The sequence below is a fragment of the Lampris incognitus genome, chromosome 20, assembly GCF_029633865.1.
Source record: "Lampris incognitus isolate fLamInc1 chromosome 20, fLamInc1.hap2, whole genome shotgun sequence".
NCBI lineage: Eukaryota > Metazoa > Chordata > Actinopteri > Lampriformes > Lampridae > Lampris > Lampris incognitus.
Genome location: NC_079230.1, coordinates 14,073,839 through 14,084,849, shown reverse-complemented (window position 1 = coordinate 14,084,849; position 11,011 = coordinate 14,073,839). Strand labels below are relative to the sequence as shown.

At 50.3% G+C, this 11,011-nt stretch overlaps 1 protein-coding gene across 2 annotated transcripts in view; it reads right to left on the bottom strand.

Moving 5' to 3' along the window:
• LOC130131019 (astrocytic phosphoprotein PEA-15) overlaps positions 1 to 10,510 on the bottom strand; it is a 71,241-nt gene extending 60,731 nt beyond the window's left edge. For both annotated transcript variants that reach the window (XM_056300879.1, XM_056300880.1), the window contains exon 1: positions 10,087 to 10,510. The gene's annotated coding sequence lies outside the window, so the exon portion shown is untranslated. The remainder of the gene's footprint in view (positions 1 to 10,086) is intronic.
• Positions 10,511 to 11,011: the final 501 nt, after the last annotated feature.

Sequence of the window (11,011 nt, the reverse complement as noted above, 5' to 3'; positions counted from 1 at the left end):
GGGGGCAAGGATGTGGGGTGGGGGTGGGGGGTTGCATTTCCTGATCGTGTTATGGACCAACAGGTTTGTCTTCATCTTTGAGTTTCCTGAAATGGCTGCCGTCTGCCTGACACCCATTAACCTCCTCATCCAACAAGACAGACAGACAGACAGACAGACAGACAGACAGACAGGGACATAGTCCTGTCAGCATTACTGCCAGCTGCAGGATTTTTAAATTTTTGGGGGGGGGGTGCCCAGGGGGGGGGGTGCCCATATAAATTTGTGCTATTTAAATATTTTTTTTTCTAAATGGTATGCATCAATGTTGGAACAGTGAGGGCCCCCCCCTCCTTTTCTCCCCAATTGTACTTTGCCAATTACCCCTCTCTTCCAAGCCGCCCCGGTCGCTGCTCCACCCCCTCTGCCGATCCGGGGAGGGCTGCAGACTGCCACATGCCTCCTCCGATACATGTGGAGTCGCCAGCCGCTTCTTTTCACCTGACAGTGAGGAGTTTCACCAGGGGGACGTAGCGTGTGGGAGAATCACGCTATTCCCCCCCTCCCTCACCACAAACAGGTTCCCCGACCGACCAGAGGAGGCGCTAGCACAGCGACCAGGACACATACCTACATCCGGCTTCCCACCCGCAGACACAGCCAGTTGTGTCTGTAGGGACTGTGTCTGTAGGGACACCCGACCAAGCCGGAGGGCAACACGGGGATTCGAACCGGCGATCCCCGTGTTGGCAGGCAACGGATTAGACCGCTACGCTACCCGGACACCTCTCATCTGAAGTATTTGTACAGTACAGAGACTCAATGTGAAGACTGTATCTGTGTTTAGATTAGAGTTGAAATTCGTTTCACAGCCGGGTCTGGGCTCATGCTGTGATATGTTTGGTCAGAGAAACTCTCAGCCGACCAATCAGGATCACCGCACTTCACATTTCACACGTGCGCCAGCGCAGCTACGTCGACACTCCCCGACCTCGAGCCAAGCGTGTGGCTGTACTTTTAGTCACTTTGGATGAAGGGCATCAGCAGAACGTCAGTGGAGGGAGGGGGGGGGGGGCGCACGTGGTCAGTGTTCTTTCAAGGACACGCCAACAGGACATCCCGCCGCTGTGGGGATCGAACCTGCTAACTTTTTAAAGCGATGGGACGGTCCCCGTGACCACGTGGGCAGCCTGCAGCTCTAACGTGGCGCTCAGAAGATCGTCTTTCTCTCCGTCGGAGAGAAAGGAGAAGGAAAAAGAGAGGGAAGATGTCCCCGGGGGAGAAGGGGGTTGGAGTGGGGGTGGGGCAGTCTGAGTCATCGTCAGTCACAAGTCATCGTTTGAAAGGAGGCAGAGGACACACACACAAACACACACACACACACACACACACACACAAGGAGAGGAAGCAATCGTTAATAGCAGAATCCCCTTCTCACTGACAGGGACATGGTGTCAGATATGATGTCAAGTGGTTGACACTGTGGGGTACAGCTGTCTATACTGGAGCCAGTGGCTCGTGTCTCACTCACACACACACACACACACACACACACACACACGCACACGCGCGCGCACACACACACACACACACACACTTTGCGTCTGTGCTGTATATAAAAAGGTCTGAGCTCCTGCCTTGAAAAATCCATTAGAGATTAAATAAATTATTCGCTCTCAATGCCAAGCTCAGTATGACTCAAGATTTCTCCTTATCCTACATATTTCCTCTCTCTCTCATTCTCTCTCTTTCTCTCTCATTCTCTCTCTTTCTCTCTCATTCTCCCTAGTCCGCCGTGTGTGCAGTGGATTCAGCGCGGCGGTAGCATGACGGAAGACTGGCTGTAATTTGGAGGAAATGACACTCGCTCCATCATCTGGCATACTTTCCTTGCCGGCCCCGACTGTCTCTCCATTTCACGCCTCGTATGGCTCTTCATGAAGGCTCATAGCGACAGACGGCAGCTATGCCCCGTTCCCCCGCTACACCTTGCGGAGGCAATAACTCACAGATAAAGGGTGCTCCCGCCTGCAAAACACCGGTTTACCCCAAGACATCAAAAACGTCGGGGCAGTTTTCTTCCTCGCTTGCTTGAAGTGGGGTATATTTTTTACGTTGGCTGGTTTTGAAACCCCCGTGCCCTTTTCTCAATACCCAGTGAGCAATTAAAAGAGTAGTTCTGTTTGCCTTTTCACCATTTTTCGGGAGTTTGCTCTAAGCTGTTACACATGCGTGAGAATAAAGCCAGGAAACAAGACCAAGTCTCAGTCATTAGCCCTGTTACACTGTAACCAACACAGCATGAACCAGTGCGGCACGGCGGCGCAGGTAGCGCGGTCGCCTCACAGCAAGAAGGTCCTGAGTTGGAAACCCCGGGGCTGTCCAACTTTGGACAGTCCGAAGACATGTAGGTCAGGTGAATCGGCTGTACTAAACTGTCCCTAGGTGTGAATGTGTGTGTGTCAGCCCTGTGATGGACTGGCGGCCTGTCCAGGGTGTCTCCCCGCCTGCCGCCCAATGACTGCTGGGATAGGCTCCGGCATTCCGTGACCCCAATTGGGATAAGCGGCTTGGATGGATGGACAGCATAAAGCGAGCTGGCCAGACTTTGTGGGAGTTTTTAGTACAGTTGGAAAACGGTAAGTAAACAACTCAATCTAATGTCTCCATTTGCTAGGATAAACTGTATTATAGTCCTCCTGACTGCATGTGCTGTGTGAGATCTTTCATAACAGCATTTCAAAAGGATTCTTCTAGCAAATACCTCCCATACGTCCCATCCTGAGCACTGCCTCGCCAGAAACACTGAAGGTAAATTGACTTGTCTGGTAGCTAGTCCTTCGTGTGTGCATAGTGCCTTTCACAAAAGACCCAGCAATAGCATCTCTGTGAGAATGCAGAACGGGAAGATGGCGGCGTGAGCTCACGTTTGCGGCGGCGTCACCCAGTACCGACCATGGATTGGCTTTGTCCACGTCTGTGTCTAAGTTTTCTTCGTTTGCTGCATCTGTCCTGTGGGCCCAGGGACCACGGCCCTGCCTGGAGCTGTGCCCGAAGAGGAAGAACCGAGGGCGGTATGACAGGACGCGGAAGCGGGGCAGGCTAAGCTAACTGCTAGCCCATGCAGACCGGCAGTTCCAACAGTCATCCTGGCTGGCGTCCGCTCTCTTGGACAGACTGGATATATGTGTTCTTGTAGTTTGGATATGTGTTTTTGTCTTTGTGTTGCACTGCTGTGGGCTGGCATTTCAAATGACAAATAAATGTTCCTGATTCCTGAACTGCAGTGATCCGTGAATAAACAGGCACATGGACGCTGTAACTGGGGGATGACGAGTTCATGTAAACAAATAGACCATTACTGCATCACCTCAGACCATGTTAATCACCAAATACAGCACACACACACACACACCTAACACAGGTTCTTAAAGGTGGGTGTGTGGCAGTTGTCCTCTGCTTAGGCACCGGTGTCTGTTATCATACCCACGAGGAGCAAATAACACGTGTTGCATCTCCAATTTCTATGAAAGAGACACACCATGTACATGCTTTCGCCTCTTCAACCCACATCATTCACAAGGCACACATGCAGACGACTGGACCGATTCAGCCCTCTGACAATACACGAGACGTGCAACGGGTAGCACTGTTTACTGTTTGGAGGTGGCGGATTGGGCATGTTTCACTACATTTTGGACAGTCATGGAGGGCCAGATACGCTCCAGGGCCCCTTCCAGATTGAGTTTCTGCGCACGTTCCGAGAAGAGCCATTACATAAAAGCCTCTGGCTGCCACTTGTGAAGCGGTGCAATGCATTAACGCAAGAAGAAATCCCTCAAGCTCTGGGTCGGTAGAAAACATCCCCTCCCCGCAGGGTTACGTAAACAACAGCCATGACAGCCCGCATCACGTTTGCAACCTGTGTGTGTGTGTGTGTGTGTTTTCCTTGTCATAAATGTTTTCTATAAATTTCACATCTCTGTGGCAGAGGTGTTGACCCCATGCCTGAGGCTGAATCAATACAGCTTAATCGATACCACGCCACCTAGCCAACACACACACACACACACACACACACACACACACACACACACACACACACACACACACACACTCGTTTCACTATCCTTATGAGGGCCCCTCATTGACTACATTCATTTCCTAACCCTTACCCTAACCCTAATTCTAACCGTAACCCTAAAACCGAGTCCTAACCCTAAAATATACCCTTATCCTTGTGAGGACCTCTGAAATGTCCACACAAGGTAGGTGCTCTCAGGTTTTTCTATCCTAATGAGGACATTTGGTCCACACAAGGATAGCCAAACACACACACACACACAGGAGAGGAAGTAGTCCAGGGCGTTTAGGCAGGTGGGGAGACGCCGCTTCAGAGGACACTTCCTCTTTCCAAGACACAGATGGACGCCCATCCCGGAGATGACTCCGCGGTCCCGGACAACACATTATGGGTTGGCAGCGGCCGCTACGAACAGGCTCTGGCCACAGAGAGAGCGTGTCTGAAACCGACACGTGGCTCGCTGGCCCGTTAACGCGGCTTGCTCTACTGACGGGCGGTTTGACGCGGCGGCTCGCTCTACTGACGGGCGGCTCCGTCACGTTTAACAGCGTGGCCGCTGGCCTGGTTTAAACGGCTTCTAATGAGCCGCGGGCAACATCTGGTCACTTTCTCCAATCTATTCGCGGCAGCGCGGAACAGCCTCCAAAACCAGAGTCGCTCATCACAGCAACCGTTACAGCACTACTACTTTTCGCGCACACGCACACACGCAGAGCTTCACCATCACGCAGAGAACAGATGAAGGGGCACGACGAGAGCAGGACCCCCCGATGGGCACCGCCAGATTCTCTAAGGCGCCACAGAATGAATCCCAATCTCTCATACGGCGTAAACAAGAAGTGTCCCCGAAGTCAGCGAGCTGTGCTGCAAAACCCCGCAGTGAAGAATAACAACTGAACTGGTGGGGGAAGATGGCGGCGCAAACTCACGCTGGCGGTGTGGCTCCAAGCCGGCAGCGGCAATCGGGACAACACACTAACATGCAGAAGCACATGAGAGGACGCCATAAGCCGATCCCAAAGTAGAACTGCGAGCATCCGTCCATCCATTCATCCATCCATCCATCCATCCATCCATCCTCCATCCATCATCCAAACCGCTTATCCTGCTCTCAGGGTCGCGGGGATTCTGCAGCCTATCTCAGCAGTCATTGGGTGGCAGGCGGGGAATACACCCTGGACAGGCCACCAGGCCCACACACACACACACACACACACACACACACACGAACGAGAGAGGGAGACCGACAGATGGACAGAGTTGATGTAGTGCTTTTTCACAGCGTATCTCTAGCATTAAGATTATGAAACATAAGTGTGTATACACACACACACACACAACCATGCAGATGCTCCTTCCCTCTCTGCTCCAATCAACTCTTATCAAATCCAGTCAGATCCACTGAAGCGTCTCATCTGAACCAGAGAGGAAGAGTAGACTATGCACATGGTCTAACAGGAAGAGACTGACGGACACTGTGTGTGTGTGTGTGGGTGTGTGTGTGTGTGTGTGTGTGTGTGTGTGTGTGTGTGTGTGTGTGTGTGTCAAAAAAAAAGGGGGGGGGGATGGACCGGGACACGGGGAAATGAGAGCGAGAGAGACGGCGTAAACGTGGGCTTGTGTGTGCATGCATGTGCGGGGTCAAATTGTGCGGCAAATCGGCAAAAGAGATGGACACACACACACACACACACAAGGAGAAAAGGGTTAACTGATTGTACAGCATTGATGCAAGTACAATGGGCCATCTATGTCAATGGTACACACACACACACACACACACACACACACACACACACACACACACACACACACACACACCATACAAACAGCATCAAAAGAGGAAGCGAGACATGAAGTGGTAGCAGGACACTGTAGCGTAGCAACTAACCCACCAACCAAGTAAGCAGTAGCTGCCAGGATTAAGCCGAGGTCCGTGTCCGTGTGGCTTCGGCTTGAGAGAGAAAGGCTTAACCTCCTCTGCCACTGGCTGGCTGGCTCATCTCTGGATGACTGAGCTGCCATGCAAACCCATGCAGAAATGTCATGGATCGATGCCCACACGTGCCAAACAATGGGGAATTTATAACTTAGCCTTTTGCACTGGGCATTATATAATGTTCGAGAACCTGGCAGGCTTCGTGTACGACGTACTCCACCGATACAGATGTTTCTTCACTAAATAGTGACACATGTAAATATGGTGCACAAACAATTAACATCATGAAAATGACAAGTTTGCGTTCTGCTGGCTATCGTGGGTGGATTTCAGGGGCGGCGATCACTATGTGGGGTAATCTCGACAAAAAGTACCTCATCTCCAAGAGTCGGGAGAAAAACCTTTGACCTGACTGACTGAGAACACAAGCGCCAACTTCCCCTTTAAGACGTCACTTCCTGTTGGGCTGCACGGTGCAGGGTGTCCAGTCCGCTGTACAACACAATACACAGCATTTCCCCCTCCACATGTTGGATGGCAGTGGGGGAGGTAACTTTGGCCTCGGATCGGATGCCCGGTCCACTCCTGGCCTCGGCCCTTTCGCTCCCGTTCCCAGTATTATGGGCCTCGAAAGGTTTGAAAACGGCCCCTTTACACATTTATTCTTTATTTCCTTCTCTTCGGCAAACAGTGAGGCCATCTGAGGATTTCTTTGGCATGGTTTTAGTTCATCCAAGTGTTCCCATTTTGGCAATCAATTGTTCAATCTATCAATCTGTCAGTTTATCATCTATTTATCATATTCATGATAAATATTATATTTATCACTGATCTATCCTTCCATCCATCCATCTAGCTATCTATGCAACTGTCTGTCTGTTGTGTATCTACCTACCTATCTATATCAGTTTCTCTCTTTTTTTTTACCCCTCCTTTTTCTGCCCAGTTATATCCGGCCAATTACCCCACTTTTCCAAGCCGTCCCGGTCATTGCTCCACCCCCTCTGCAGAGCTGGTGGGGAGGGGGTGGGGCTGCAGACTACCACATGCTTCCTCCGATACATGCGGAGTCGCCAGCTGCTTGTTTTCACCTGACAGTGAGGAGTTTCACCAGGGGGACGTAGCATGTGAGAGGATCACGCTATCCCCCTCCCCAGTTCCCCCTCCCTCCTGAGCAGGTGCCCCGACCGACCAGAGGAGGCGCTAGCGCAGCGACCAGGAGACACACCCACATCCAGCTTCCCACCCGCAGACACGGCCAATTGCGTCTGTAGGGACGCCTGACCAAGCTGGAGGTAACACCGGGATTCGAACCGGCGATCCGCATGCTGGTAGGCAACGGAATAGACCAGTATGCAACCCGGAGGCCTCTCTCTTTCTTAACTATCCCCTGGTGCAAAGTTGTATGTGGCGGAGACAACTTTTGGATACCTTCATCGTGTTCTGCAAAGCGAACAGAATTCGGGTAACTGAAGACACAGCTGCTGCAGGCGACAGCCGTCACAGAAGCGCGGCGCGGCGTGAGGCAGGGCTCGCTTTCCCCACCTGGGATAGCGGGGCCTTTCAAAAGCAGTATAATCTGTAAACCTAAAATAGAAATGGGGGGGGGGGGCAAAGTATGTGTGTGGCAGTGGACGACTATGTAAGCAAACAGATGTACCACAGATTACCGCCGGTGATGCAACAGAACATAATGACTCTGACCCCTTTGTAAGACTTAGCTTCCCGAAAAAAAAAGAGAAAAAAAAAGAATAAAAACTCAGCAGGGGGAGAGAGAGAGAGAGAGAGAGATAGGAAACAAAAGACAGGGATGCACTGACACGGAAATATCCCTTTCCTCTTTGTACCAGGAGAGGAGGCTAGAGGATATGCGGGGATAGGACAGGACTGCCAAGAGAGGCCTTTGCATTTGACACCTTGTCACCAGGGCACGAAACAGCGACAGAAACTGTCCGAAGCGCTCAGACGAACCGAATCAATTCCATCCTGTAGACCGACTCTTAAAAAGTTGGATTTTTGTTGCTGTTTTCTTGTGCGTTTGTGTGTGCAGACTTGCTACTGAGTCTGTTACATGACACTAGCCTGACTGAAGCACTCGGCGTGTGTCATAGCAGAAAAGACGTATCAGAAGTTGTTTTCCGGGTATCAAATTCCACTGGTTTAACACGGGGCCCTTCCCGAAAACTGTGTTTGACTCAGTGCCTGCAAACAGTCAACCACAAACATTCCCCGAGCGGTAGGGACAACTGACAACCGACACCGGCCACAGACACAGACGGGAAGTGAAGCCGTGAGGGGAAGCTGGTTTCTGCTGCGCTGACCAGTTTTGTGTCTCTCGCTAACCAGAGAGATCGATGGATATCACGCCGGCGAGGGGAACAGCTCCCGAAAAGCTGAGTCAAAGGCACGTGTACACCCTACTGTGTGTGTGTGTGCAAACTCACCCACACACCCACATTATAGAGGGGCAAAGCATCCATCAATGTTGCTGCTAACGCTTCACTGAACAATATTCAAGAACAAATCAGTGCACCTTCTTTGTACTGCAAAACAACTTCATTACCCTTAGAGTCGCATACCCGACAACACAACCAGAACGCTACAAAGACAAATATCTCCTCTTTTATAATGGGGTTGTGTAACGTCAGTGCGAGTGTAATGTTTGGAATGAAGCCCAATTCAAAATGCATTGCCGCAAGTGTGGAAAATGGGGATAACGTACTTGTGCATTTAGCTACAATAAGTACGACGGTGCAGAATCGTTACTAAGTGCAAAACAATACTCTGGTTCTGGCTGAGACCAGGGTCCATAACTCTACCCAAGCCGAGACAAGTCAATTTTATTATACCACATCCTGTACTTACACCCTCGCATCTACGCACTTACCATTACAGCATGTGGTGTACAGCATATCCATAAAGTGTACAGCATATATATATATATATAAATATATATATATAAATATATATATATATATATATATATATATATATAATTTAATCACATTGGCAGCTGATGAGTGTGTGATGCATGAAATAAGCTTGTACTGAAATGCATTTAAGTTTTTCCCCTACATCTATCTTAATATATATATATATATATATATATATATATAGAGAGAGAGAGAGAGAGAGAGAGAGAGAGAGCTATATATAGATATAAAGAAGCTGGGATTTTCCTGCAGTCATTGATTTTCAAACCATTAAAACATCTCAGTGCACAAAGTTCTCCATTCATTTATCCCTCCCTTCACCTCCCTTCATGCGCATTGACTGTAACGGTGGTGGGTGTACTCATACCCCCCCCCCCCACACACACACACACCACCACCTCGTCCATTCAAACGCACTTGCCCCTTCTGGTGACAACGTCGAATCACGGTCACAGGTGGCCGGTTTGCCCCTGACGTCGTGCTTCGTTAGTAGGAAAGAGGAACATTCGAGAAAGGCGAGCCCGTTTCTTGCGACCGCGGCGGTTTTTCCCTTTCCCTTGGGGCTGGTCGGGGTGACTGGATTGGAGAAAATGCCTCCACGAAAAGACGTGGTACACGCCGCCGAGCCAACGTTGAAATCAATGACGAAATCGATGAGATTGCCCCCTGGAGGAAATAACGCCGCCGTCAAGCTCATTGTGGCGAATCCGGTCAAGGCTGCGAGCTTATTAAAAGAAAAAAAAAAGAAAAAAAAAGAAAAAGTGGACCGGACCATGAATGTCACGATCCCTCCACTTCGTCGCAACGGCCTCTTCCCCAACCAAAAACAAACGAGCCCTTAACGAGCACCGACCGCGGCGGCGCATAAAACCAAACGGAGCTAAACAAAGTGCAGCGGGGCGACGCTGCGCAGCCGTCGTGTAACGGTATGCGGGGATGTTTGGCCGCGTCTATGAATGGAGGTTGGACTGACTCCCAAACACGGTCGACTTAGATAAACCGCTCATCTAAATCACCTGTGGCAGACATGACGGACCAGACGCATCGAGGAAACAAGATGCACCGTAACACACACACACACACACACACACACACAGCATGGGACCAGCGGCCGAGACGACATGAGTTCGCAAAAGAGGAATGTTACTTACCCCGGGTGCAGAAAAACGAGTCAGCTGTAGAGGGAGAGAGATGCGCCGAGTCGAGTATGGGTGGTATCTGTATCTTCAAAAACAGTATTTTTGAAAGTAGATTTGATCAACAAAAAAAAGGGAGGGCAGTCGTGTTGCAAAAAACAAAAAAACAAAAACAAAAACCCCACAACAACAAAAAGTGTGCTGGCTGAAGTCTTGGTGTGAGTTTCTAGAGCTCGGCGGCTGCCGGGAGTAACGCGACCGGGGATGATGGGTTTGGTGTCATCCACATCCAAAGTCAAACGCAAATGAGAAATGGATTAAACTCAGTTTTCCAGATCCTGCGCTGAAGACGCCGCTTCGCTAAACTGCTCCTCTGCGTGCCGACTGTCTCGCCGGGTCGTGGATGGAAACGCCTTTTCCTCGCTCTCTCTCTCTCTCTCGCCCCTCTCTCCCTCTCTCTCTCTCTCTCTCTCCCTCTGTTTTCGGCGGGCGGTCGCACGCGCTGTCTGCTTCCGCCGCTTCGCACACATTTTTCGAAGCTGATGTCACCGCGCTATCCGGTCCGCAAACCCCTCCCCCTTTTCTCTTTCGCTCCCTTGCCCCCCACCCCCCCAACAACCCCCCCCCACCACCACCACCACCCCAACCCCATTCTTTTAGACGTGACACTCGGCCAGCATTTCGTTGATTTCATACATGAGATATCCCTTATCTCTAGAGGAGACTCTCAAAGCTCCAGGTTGTTTTTGTTTTGTTTTGTTTTGTTTCGTTATTTTGTTTTTTACAGACGTTTCTGAAACGAGAGATTCAGCCATACTGGGATAGATATGACCGTATCTGCATATCTATGGAATAAAACAAAACACGTCCGTTTCAACTTTAGATGTTGTGTATGTATCACTACATTTACTGTGCCTCAGTTCTCTGTTCAATACCTGTC